Below are 12,569 nucleotides of genomic sequence, written 5' to 3' on the forward strand. Positions count from 1 at the left end.
AAAGTCTATTATATTTTTTAAAAAAATCAGAAGAAGGCCGGGTGCAGTGGCTCATGCCTGTAATCCTAGCACTCTGGGAGGCCCAGGTGGGAGGACTGCTCGAGGTCAGGAGTTCGAGACCGGCCTGAGCAAGAGCAAGACCCCGTCTCTACTAAAAATAGAAAGAAATTATATGTACAACTAAAAATATATATAGAAAAAATTAGCTGGGCATGGTGGCGCATGCCTGTAGTCCCAGCTACTCGGGAGGCTGAGGCAGGAGGATTGCTTGAGCCCAGGAGTTTGAGGTTGCTGTGAGCTAGGCTGACGCCACGGCACTCTAGCCCGAGCAACAGAGTGAGAATCTGTCTCAAAAAAAAAAAAAAAAAAAAAAAATCAGAAGAAGTAAAACTACAAACAAAAAGTACATATTTTTCATAGTTTATTATGTTATGATTATTGTAATAAAAATATACATATACACTTGTATATAAAAAGTATTTATACATAAAAATTGGTATATGTCTGTCTTTTAAGTAAAAAGGTAATTTCAATAAACAAAATTATATTTAAATATTATAAATAATATAGTAATAGGCCTTCCAATTATAAAGGTTTTTCATTGTTCATGTTTGGGTAAAACTTTAAGGGTTCATTAAGACAATAAACCAGGGACAACTGGAAAGACTTATGCTCTTAAATCACCAGACACTCAGTTAAACCACAGTTCTAAATGGATGGTATTCACGCTGGCATCTTACCTTCCCAGGCTTCAGGTCTCAACAACCTTCTAATGCAGGGAAAATCTCATGCCTCAACTTGGAATAAGACAAAGAGAAGCCAGCATCAGTTCACTTCCTGACAAAAGAAGTTAAGTATTAGAGCTGGGCAAAAGTCACAGTTGTCACTCTGCAGGGTATTCCTATGTAGAAAATGAAATCTTACTGATGACATAATGGAATGTTTTTCAGCTGCCTTCCAAAGGAAATAATGGATGATAAAGACAGTAATCAAAAGGATAATCAAAATTTGGAAGGAAGTGCATAATTTGATATAACTTCATTATGCAACAAGAAGAATAAGAAAATGAAGGAACTTTAAAGTAAGGCATATGTTGCCTTTATCAGCTGTTGGCTTCCTAGAACAGCAATGAGCTGACCTGAGCTAGTTCTGGAGAGGAGTTTCTACTCTTGGACAAGGGACACAAATCAGTAAGACAAACTCAGGTAGAAGAGAAGTAGACCTCAGAGAGCAAGTATACATGTGTTTCCATGATTTCATAACCATATCCGGGCAAGTGTGATATTAGCAGCACAATGATCTGGCAAAATGTGAGGTTTAAAGAAGATTTATCCTATTTTAAGTTTTTCTCTAAGCATGGTGAGGTCAAGAAAGATATCACTTGTTACTGCTGAGAACACTAATAAAGAATCTTTATCAGAAGGAAGGTTACTAAAATGAAAAGTGTTAACAAAATGCATAGCTAAATAGAGCAGCTGTTTTATGCATTTGCAACTGTTCTTCTATTATAAGCTTTGAGGCTGATATTTCCATTCTTAAAGGTGTTCTAAAGATCAATCTAATTCCTGATGTTTAATAAAGCTATTGGCACAGTGCCAAAAGTCAAAGTAAAGAAGATGTTGTTCTAATTAATATCATCACAGAGGCATTCTGAACTTTTTTCTATTGAACTACAACCTCCTATTAAATTTACAGATGAAAAGGCAGAAGTCTTATCTAAAAAGAATGCCAAGAACCAGACCATCTTCACCAACTGAGCTTAAGAAAATCTTAAAATTTTCTGTGGTTAATAAAGCAACTCATAAAATCCTGACAATTCCTTTTGGAAACTGAGTTTAGTAAAATATACAGTGAGGTTCAGCAAAACTGCAGACAAACAAAAATACAATATACAATTAAATGAGACAATATGCCAAATGTAGAAGCACAATAAATGTTGGTTTTCTTAAATCTTCCAATTGTAAGTGATCCTCAACCTTAATCATTTTACTTTCATTTAACTGGCCTTTCATACATTACATGTTTGCACTCCTAAACTGTTTCTCTTAAATACATTTCAGTCTTTAGCACCTGACAAATGATGATTTCCACCTATTCAACAGTAGGACTGCCACTGTGTAGACAGGGGACAGAATTTGGTCCCAGCCAGGGGAGCAGGGAGCCCCCCTGGTCTAAGCTTATGGCTGTGTGGGCAAGTACTGCTTGGAAATGCCCCTCTGGGCGGGAGCTTACTAAGTCACTCTGGGTAACTATTCCAACAGATAATTCTTTGCCAAGTTAAACCGCCTACCACAAAGTTCCATGCCCACACTATGCAAGGGTTAGCTCTGAAGGCATCCTCAGGATGGGTCACAAGATGCATGGAGGAAAGTGGGGCAGCAAGTAGAGGCTTCACCCAGTTAGTGCCCCTCTTGCTCCAAGAACCTAGTAAGTTCCAGTGGTAAGGTTGAAAGATTAGGGGCTGGCTGACCTTGTGTCTAAGTTGGCCAAGAAGTGCCTGGATGGTTTTCTAGTAAAAGACTGAAGTAGACATCAAAAAAGGATTACCAGGTGTCCTGTCAAATGTACCTTTTTGGGTTATCTGATTCCATACGGGCCTGCACTTTTCGTTGTCTTTCAGCTATTTTACAACTCTGTAAATTGTAGAAAACTTATGTTGATTAAAATGAATTTTGTCAGGATAATACAACAGATTGCCCTGTGGATACTGACTAGTTTCATACCTATTTGTAAATTCATTTCAACATGTCTGATTACCTATATATGTATGGATGGCTTCAATGCTCCTTTGAGTCAGTTCTGACATCTACTGGTCCCTCATTAATCAGTTCCTCATTAATTAAATATATCTTGACGTGTTCATTTCATATTTGTATAATTTTCCCTTTTATAAAAAAATTTTTTTTTAACAGTTTTGAAGGTCATCCACTGACATGCACAATGCATTCCTCTGACAGAGCTACAGAAAATGAGATGCCACAGAAATATACCTCCACAACAGTCTACGCCCAGGCCTGTCTCTTCCTGGCTCCCAGAGGTGAATTCCGAGCAGTAGAGCTTTAAATCTGCTGGCTTTCTGTTTCTCTAGCTTTTTCCCCTCTCTACTAATTTTATGGAGTTTTTTATTGTTGATTGATTTATGGCTGATTAGTTATTTTGTCATTTGTAAGAGCAGTGATGAGAACTTCGGTTTTATAGTTTAACCATCTAATGGTGAGATATCTATTCTCTATTGGGTGACACACGACAGAGAAGCTGGTTTGTTAGACTTTTTAAAAAACATTGTCTATTTGTCTATTTTTTTTTTTTTTAGCTCAAATCAATTAAAATGTTATGCCCACTGCAAAGGAGAACACCTCTTTGACATTTGGACCAGAGATATTTTGTGTTTCTGTGTTTACTCAGATTTGTGCCAAATTTGGAGATCTGAAGCTATAAGCTCTGTATCTGTGTCTGAAATTCAGAAGGCCCTTTACCTCTCATTATGTGAGGGTAAAATGTCTTCCTAGCAACAGACGATATTAATAAATTATAATATAACATCTCTTAAATAAGTTCTGTTCTGATTGACTTATAAAGATAAATAAGCCCTTATATAAGTTGAATATTCTAAAATTCCCAGAATAAGGAAATTGAACTTCTAATGCCTTAATTGTGTTAAATAAAATTATTCTCACCAAAACATACATTTTAAAAATCCAAGTTCATATTAATAAATCTTTTTTTTTTTTTTTGAGGCAGAGTCTCACTCTGTTGCCCAGGCTAGAGTGAGTGCCGTGGCGTCAGCCTAGCTCACAGCAACCTCAAACTCCTGAGCTCAAGCAATCCTCCTGTCTCAGCCTCCCGAGTAGCTGGGACTACAGGCATGCACCACCATGCCCGGCTATTTTTTTCTATATATATATTTTTAGCTGTCCATATAATTTCTTTCTATTTTTAGTAGAGATGGGGTCTCGCTCTTGCTCAGGCTGGTCTCGAACTCCTGAGCTCAAACGATCCGCCCACCTCGGCCTCCCAGAGTGCTAGGATTACAGGCGTGAGCCACCGTGCCCGGCCTCATATTAATAAATCTTTATTCAACAAGACTAGCCTAATAATTTTGGTTTAATAAAAACAGCTATATCTTTTCTCTCATTTATCCATATTAAGTATGACACAAACATACATTTTATTCTACTTGGGTTTGTTTTTCCTAACTTATATAGGTTTACTGATCAAATAAGCTAACATTGATCCTATAAATTGTTAGAAATTATTAAAAAATGTAAAACTATGTTCAACTAACTTGAATCATTCTGACATTTTATTTCAACCATAATTATGTTTTGTAGTATTTATCTTTTATAGTACAATAATTTCCAAGGTAAATGTAAACCTTAGACTAATATTAAATTAGTATCATTAGAAATAAATAATTTTTAAGAAAGAGAATATGGAAACAATCACTAACTATAATTTTATGTTTATACTTTTGTTTGTTATATAAAGGTTATAGCTTTGGATCATGTTAATGAAGATATTTATTTTGCCACTTTAAAAAGTTGTATAGGCCGGGCGCGGTGGCTCACGCCTGTAATCCTAGCACTCTGGGAGGCCGAGGCGGGTGGATCGCTCGAGGTCAAGAGTTCGAGACCAGCCTGAGCAAGAGCGAGACCCCGTCTCTACTAAAAATAGAAAGAAATTATATGGCCAACTAAAAAAAATATATAGAGAAAAAATTAGCTGGGCATGGTGGTGCATGTCTGTAGTCCCAGCCACTCGGGAGGCTGAGGCAGTAGGATCGCTTAAGCCCAGGAGTTTGAGGTTGCTGTGAGCTAGGCTGACGCCACGGCACTCACTCTAGCCAGGGCAACAAAGTGAGACTCTGTCTCAAAAAAAAAATAAATAAATAAATAAAAATAAATAAATAAATAAATAAAAAGTTGTATAAAGGATGTGTGTGGCAGTAGAAAATTGTAATGTGTGTTCATGACTTTTGAATGTCTACTAACTTAACAGTGTATGCTAGGCAGTTGTTAACTATCCACTCCCTAGTTTTCTCTGTGAAATAAAAGTTAGTTACTTGGTTGAAAGTTATAATTCATATGAGTAATGAGACTATACTAGGAATAGTCATGACAGAAATATAATTGTGTATGCACTTTTGTTTTTCAAGAAAAAAGAGTTTGTTTGAAAGCAGCATTTCTTAGGCCTTTTGGCCTCCAAACTGGAGCCCTCTAGGACTTACTGAGGACTCCAGAGTGTTTTTGTGTACATGAGTTAGAATTATTGGTATTTACTATATTGGAAATTGAGCATAATTAAAAAAAAATATTTGATTCATTTGAAAATAAGAATGATAAACACATAGCATGTTATAAATAACATCTTAGTATTATAAAAATGCTTTTTTGTTTTGAGACAAGGTCTTGCTCTGTCACCCAGGCTAGCATGCAGTGGCATCATCATAGCTCACTGCAACCTCAAACTCCTGGGCTTAAGTGATCCTCCTGCCTCAGCTTCCCAAGTAGCTGAGACTGCAGGCAGGTGCCACCACACCTGGCTTTCTATTTTTTGTAGAAATGAGGTCTTGCTCTTGCTCAGGCTCTCCTTGAACCCCTGACCTCAAGTAATCCTCCTGCCTGGGCCTCCCAGAATACTAGGATTATAGGCATGAGCCACCACATCCAGCCCAAATGTTTTCTTATTTCACATTAGCATCCAATTCTTTCAGTATGGAGAACTCCCTTTAGCATTTCTTGTAAGATAGTTCTGGTGTTCATGAATTCCTTCAGTTTTTGTCTGTCTGGGAAAGTCTCTTTCCTTCGTGCTTGAAGGATAGTTTTGCTGGACACAGTATTCTTGGTTGGCAGGATTTTTTTCCCCTCTCCTTTAGCACTTTGAATATAGCATCCCACTCTCTCCTAGCCTGCAGAGTTTTCTGCTGAAGGCCATACTGGGGTTCTGTTCAATGTGATATGTGTGAATGTTATATGTTTTGAGTATTCTTTGTCTTTGATTTTTGCTAATTTGATTAAGGTATGCCTCAGGGATTTCTTCTTTGCATTGAGCTTCCTGTACCTGGATGCTTTGTCTTTCCTCAGATTTAAGAAATTTTCAGCCATTATTTCCTAAATAGGCTTTTGAGGCCTTTTTCTCTCTCATCTGCTTTGGGAATTCTAATTATGCAAAGGTTAGTACACTTGATGGCGTCCCATAGTTCTCATAGCCCTTCTTTCTTATTCTTTTTTCTCTTTGTTCCTCTGATTGTGTAATTTCATATATTCTGTCTTCAAGTTTGCCAATTCTTTCCTCTATTTGATCAAGTTGGCTATTAAATCTCTCTAATGACTTTTTCTAGCCCTGCTACTGTATTCTTTATTTCTAGGATTCTATTTCATTTTTGTGTGTGTATGGTTTTGTTGGTTTTCTTTTCTTTCCTGCTTCTATTTCATTGTCAATTTTCTCATTTTTTTCCTGGATTGGTTTCACTGGTATTTCCTTGTGATTCCATGAACTACTTTTAAGAGGATTTTCTGAATTCTCTGTCAGACATTTCATAGATCTTACATTCTTCTGGGTCCATTACTGTTGGCTTTTTTTTGGTGGTGTCATATTTCCCTACGTTTTCAAAATCCTTGTATGTTTACACTGATGCCTGTGCATTTAAGGAGATGGCCACCTCTTGCAGTTTTTGCAGATGTTCTTTGGTGGTGTTAGACTTTTATTTATTTATTTATTTCTTATTTCAATAGACTTAGGGAGCAAAAGTGCTTTTTGTTAAGTGAATGAATTGTGTAATGCTGAAGTCAGAGATTTTAGTGTACCCAACACCAGAATACTGTACATTGTACCTGATGGGTAGATTTTTATCCCTCATTACCCTCCCTCCCTGCCCATTCCTAGTTTTCAATGTCCATTACACCACTTTATAATCATATATACCCTTCATGTAGCTTCCACTTATAAGTAAGAACATGTGGTATTTGTTTTTCCATTCCTGAGATATTTCACTTAGGATAATGGTCTCTAGTTCCATCCAAGTTGCTGCAAAAGACATTATTTCATACCTTTTGTTAGGGCTGAGTAGTACTCCATGGTATATACATACCACATTTTCTTTATCCACTCATCAGTTAATGGGCATTGAGGTTGGTTTCATAACTTTGTGATTGTGAATTGTGCTGCAATAAACATTCTGGTGCAGGTGTTATTTTTATAAAATGACTTCTTTTCCTTTGGCTAGATACCCAATGGTGGGATTGCTGGATCAAATGATAGGTCTGCTTTTAGTTCTTTGAGCAATCTCCATACTGTTTTCCAGAGAGGTTGTACTAATCCACATTCTCACCAACAGTTTATAAGTGTTCCCTTTTCAATGCATCTGCACCAACATCTATTGTTTTTTCACTTTTAATAATTGTCATTCTGACGGGGATAAGGTGGTACCTCACTGTGGTTTTAATTTGCATTTCCCTGATAATTAGTGATGTTGAACATTTTTTCATGTTTCTTGGCCAATTGTCTATCTTCTTTTGAGAAAGACCTGTTCATGTCTTTTGTTCAAGTTTTGATGAGTTGTTATTTTTCTTGATTTCTTTACAGATTCTGGATATTAGTCCTTTGTCTGACATATCGTTTGAGAATATTTTCTTCCATTGTGGAGGTTGTATATTTACTGTGTTGACTATTTTCTTTGCTGTGAAGAAACTTTTTAGTTTAATTAAGTCTCATTTATTTTTGCTGTTGCTGTAATTGCTTTTGGGGTCCTAGCCATAAATTCTTTGCCCAGTAGGCCAATGTCTAGAAGAGTTTTTCATATGTTTTCTTCTAAAATTTTTATGGTTTCAAGTCTTACATTTAAGTCTTTCATATGTCTTAATTTTTTATATATGGTGAGAGATAGGGATCCAGTTTCATTCTTCTGCATATGGCTATCCAATTTTCCCAGCACCATTTATTGAATAAGATGTCCATTCTCCAGTATATGTTTTTGTCTATGTTGATGAAAATCAGTTAATTGTAACTATATGGCTTTATTTCTGGGCTCTCTATGCTGTTACATTGGTCTAGGTGTCTACCTTTATATCAGTAGCATGCTGTTTGCTTACTATAGCCTTGTAGTATAATTTGAAATCAGGTAATGTGATGGCTCCAGATTTGTTCTTTTTACTTATCACTGATCTGGTTAGGTCAGCTCTTTTTTGGTTCCATATGAAGTTTAGGATTCTTTGTTCTACATCTGTGAAAAGTGATGTTGGTAGTTTGATGGGAATTGCATTGAATCTGTAAATCACTTTGGGCAGTATGGACGTTTTAACAATGTTGATTCTTCCAATGCATGAGCATGGGCTGTTTTTCCATTTGGTTGTGGCATCTATGATTTCTTTCACCAGTGTGCTGTGGTCCTCCTTGAAGAGATCTTTAGTTTATACACTAAAGCATATACACTATATACTTTAGTTAAGTATATACCTAGTTATTTTATTTTCTTTGCAACTATTGTAAATGGTATAGAGTTCTTGATCAGTCGACTCTCAGCTTGACTGTTACTAGTATACAGAAATGCTACTGATTTGTGTATATTAATTTTGTAACCTGAGACTTTATGGAATGTATTTCTCAATTCTAGATGTCTTTCAGTGGAGTCTTTAGGGTTTTTTAGATATAGGATCATATCATCAGCAAACAGAGATAGTTTGACCTCCTCTTTCCTGATTTGCATGCCCTTCATTTCCTTCTCTTGTCTGATTGCTCTGGCTAGGACTCCCAGTACCATGTTGAATAGAAGTGCTGACAGTGGACACCCTTCTCTGGTTTCAGTTCTTAAGAGGAATGCATTCAAGTTTTCCCCATTCAGTATGATGTTGGCTGAGGGTTTGTCACATACGACTTTTACTATGTTGAGGTATGTTCCTGCTATGCCTAGTTTATGGAGGGTTTTTATCAGGAAGGGGTGTTGGATTTTATTGAATGCTTTTTCTGCATCTATTGAGATGATCACATGGTTTTTGTTTTTAATTCTGTTTATGTGGTGAATCACATTCTGTGATTTGTGTAGGTTGCACCATACTTGCATCCCTGGGATGAAACCCACTTGATCATGGTGAATTATCTTTTTGATGTGCTGTTGGATTCGGTTTGCTAGTATTTTGTTGAGGATTTTTGTATCTAGGTTCATGAGGGATATTGGTCTGTGGTTTATTTTTTTGTTGTGTCCTTACCTAGCTTTGGTATCCAGGTGATGCTAGCTTTGCAGAATGAGTTAGGGAGGATTCCCTCCTTCTTGATATCTTGAAACAGTTTCAGTAGAATAGATGCCAATTTTTTGTACATCTGGTAGAATCTGGCTGTGAATCTCTCTGGACCTGAGCTTTTTTGGGGGGAGGGGGAGATTTTTTGTTACTGTTTCAATCTCACTACTTGTTATTGATCTGTTCAGGATTTCTACTTCCTCCTGATTCAAACTTGGGACGTTGTGGGTTTCCAAAAATGTATCCATTTCCTCTAGATTTTCTAGTTTGTGTACATAGAGGTTTTCACAGTAGTCATGGATATTTTGTATTGTTGTGGTATTCATTATAATGTCTCCTTTTTCATTTTTGCTTGGGCTTATTCGAATCCTTTCCCTTCTGTTTCTAGTTACTCTAGCTAGTGGTCTATTCATTTTATCTTTTCAAAAAACCAACTTTTTGTTTTGTTGATCCTTTGTCTTTTGTATTTTTTTTCTGTTTGTTTCAATTTCATTCAGTTTTGTTCTTATTTTTGTTATTTCTTTTCTCTGTTTGCTTGGGTTTGAATTTTTCTTCTTTTCCTAGTTCCTTGAGGTGTGACATTAGGTTGTTAATTTGTGATCTTTTTTTTTCTTTTCTTTTTTTCTTTTTTTTTGAGATAATACCTTGCTCTGTTGCCTGAGCTAAAGTGCAGTGGCATCATCACAGCTTACTAAAACCTCAAACTCTTTGGTTCATGTGATCCTCCTGCCTCAACCTCCCAAGTAGCTGGGACTACAAGCATGTACCACCACACCTGGCTAATCTAATTTTTATAGAAATGGGGTCTTGCTATCTTGCTCAGGCTTGTCTTGAACTCCTGGCTTCAAGTGATCCTCCCACCTTGGCCTCCCAAAGTATAGGATTATAAACGTGAGCCACTGTGCCTGGCCTGTCTTTTTGATATAGGCATTTAAGCCTATGAACTTTCCTCTTTGCGCTACTTTTTCTATATTCCGGAGATTTGGGGAGCTTGTGTCATCTTTGTCATTCAATCTGAAATCTTTTTTTACTTCCATCTTGGTCTTGTCATTGACCCAAGGATCATTCAGCAGCAGGCTGTTTAATTTCCATGTCTTTGAGTAGTTTTGAGAGTTCCTCTTGGAAGTTATTTCTAGTTTTATTCCACTGTGGTCTGAGAAGATACATGGCATGATTTCGATTTTTCTAAATATTACTGAGACTTCTTTTGTGGCCTAACATATGATCTAACTTGGAAAAAGTTCCATGTGTTGATGAGAAGAATGTATATTTTGCAGTTTTTGGGTAGACTCTTCTGTAAATGTCTGTTAGGTCCATTTGTTCTAGAGTCCTATTTATGTCCAGTGTTTCTTTGTTTATTTTCTTTCTCAATGATCTGTCTACTTCTGTCAGTGGAGTGTTGAGGTCCTGGGCCATTATAATGTTGCTGTCTATTTTTTTGCTTGTGTCTAGTAGAATTCAATTTATGAATCTGGGAGCTCCTGTGTTAGGGGCATATATACAGTCAAGATTGTTATATTTTCTTATTGAATTGACCTTTTTATCATTATGTAATGAACATATTTGGTTTGGTTTGGGTTTTTTTTTTTTTTTTTTACCATTGTTGATTTAAGGTCAATTTTATCCAAATGAGAATAGGTACTGTGCTTGCTCTTGGTTTCCATTTGCATGGAATATTTTTTCCACCCTGTTACCTTGAGTCTACGAGAATCTTTGTGAGTTAAATGGGTTTCTTGGAAACAGCAAATATTTGGATTGTGGGTTTTGTTTTTTGTTTTGTTTTAATCCATTCAGCCAGTCTGTATCTTTTAAGTGGGGCATTAAGACTGTTTACATTCAATGCTGGTACTGATATATGCAGTACTATTCTGGTCATCATGTTTTTCTAACCTAGTTGGTTTGTTTTCTCCCTTGTGTTAATGGTTTATAAGAGCTGTGAGTTTTAGCTTTTAGGTCATTTTATACTGGTGGGTGTTGATTGTTCTGTTCCATGTACAGAGCCCTTTTAAGCATTTCTTGTTGGGCAGGTCTAGTAGTGACAAATTCCCTTAGTGTTTGCTCATATAAGAAAGACTTTATTTCGCCTTCATTTATGAAACTTAGTTTTGCAAGATACAAAATTCTTGGCTGGCAGTTATTCTGTTTAAGAAGACTAAAACTCCCAATCCCTTCTGGCCTGTAAGGTCTCTGCTGAGAAGTCTGCTGTTAGTCTGATGAGTTTTCCTCTGTAAGTAACTTGTTGCTTTCACTTCACAGCTTGTAGGATGTTTTCTTTCACTATTACTTTAACCACACTGATGACTAAGTGCCTTGGTGAAGTCCTATTTGCTGTGAATCTTCTGGGTGTTTAATAATCTTGTATCTAGATGTCTAAATCTCTAGCAATATGCAGGAAGTTTTCCTTGATTATTCCCTCAAATAGGTTTTCCATGCTTTTTGTTTTTTCTTCGTCTCCCTCAGAGATACCTATGATTCCTATATTCATTTTCTTTACACAGTCCCATATTTCTTGGAGTGATTCTTCATTCTTCTTTTTTCTTCATTTTTGATTCACTGGGTTAATTCAAAAGCCTTGTGTTCAGGCTCTGAAATTCTTTCTTCTGCTTGGTCTAGTCTGTTGTTAAAACTTTCTGCTATATTTTGAAACTCCCTAAATGACTGTTTCATTTCCAGAAGTTCTGTTTTATTTTTCCTGTAATATCTATCTCTTCAGTGATTTTTTCTCTCATGTGCCGAATTATTTTTTTGGTTTCTTTGTATTCGTTTTCAACTTTTTCATCAATCCATTGATCTTACTTGCCATCCATATTCTGAATTCCATATCTGACATTTCAACAATTTCATCTTGGTTGGAGTTCCACTGATGGAGAGCTATTATGATTCTTTTGGGGTGTCGAGACAGCCTGTTTTATCATGTTGTCAAAGTTCTTAACCTGGTATCCTTCTCATCTGGAACTTCTTCTCTCAGCTCAAAACAGATAGCTTTGTAGTACACCTGTTCTCTTCTGCTCAGACCTCTGTTGCTTGGTTAAGAGACAGAGAGGTCCCTGGATGGTATGCTTGAGTCCTACTCTGGAAGATGTACCAGGCAGGTGAAGGGCAGAAGCCCTGTGAGCCTTTCACACTGCTGCTCTCTTACGGCTTCCTGCTGCCCTGTGGTTTTCACATGGCCACCATGGCAGGGCAGGCCTGTGACAAGGTGGGCCTGCAACAGGTAGTCTGCCCAGGTCCGGTGGCAGCAGCTGCATAGGCATTCACCCTTCCCAGCTCTGTCTGCAGCAGGGTTTCCCAGACAGCAGCAGCTGCGCTGCCTAGAGGATGGGCAGCAGGCACTGA

The 12,569-nt window shown here is 37.0% G+C and overlaps 1 protein-coding gene across 3 annotated transcripts in view; it reads right to left on the reverse strand.

Moving 5' to 3' along the window:
• NRG4 (neuregulin 4) overlaps positions 1-12,569 on the reverse strand; it is a 118,998-nt gene that overhangs the window by 18,270 nt on the left and 88,159 nt on the right. The gene's annotated exons all lie outside the window — the stretch shown is intronic.

Source organism: Eulemur rufifrons, chromosome 2 (genome assembly GCF_041146395.1).
Source record: "Eulemur rufifrons isolate Redbay chromosome 2, OSU_ERuf_1, whole genome shotgun sequence".
Lineage (NCBI taxonomy): Eukaryota > Metazoa > Chordata > Mammalia > Primates > Lemuridae > Eulemur > Eulemur rufifrons.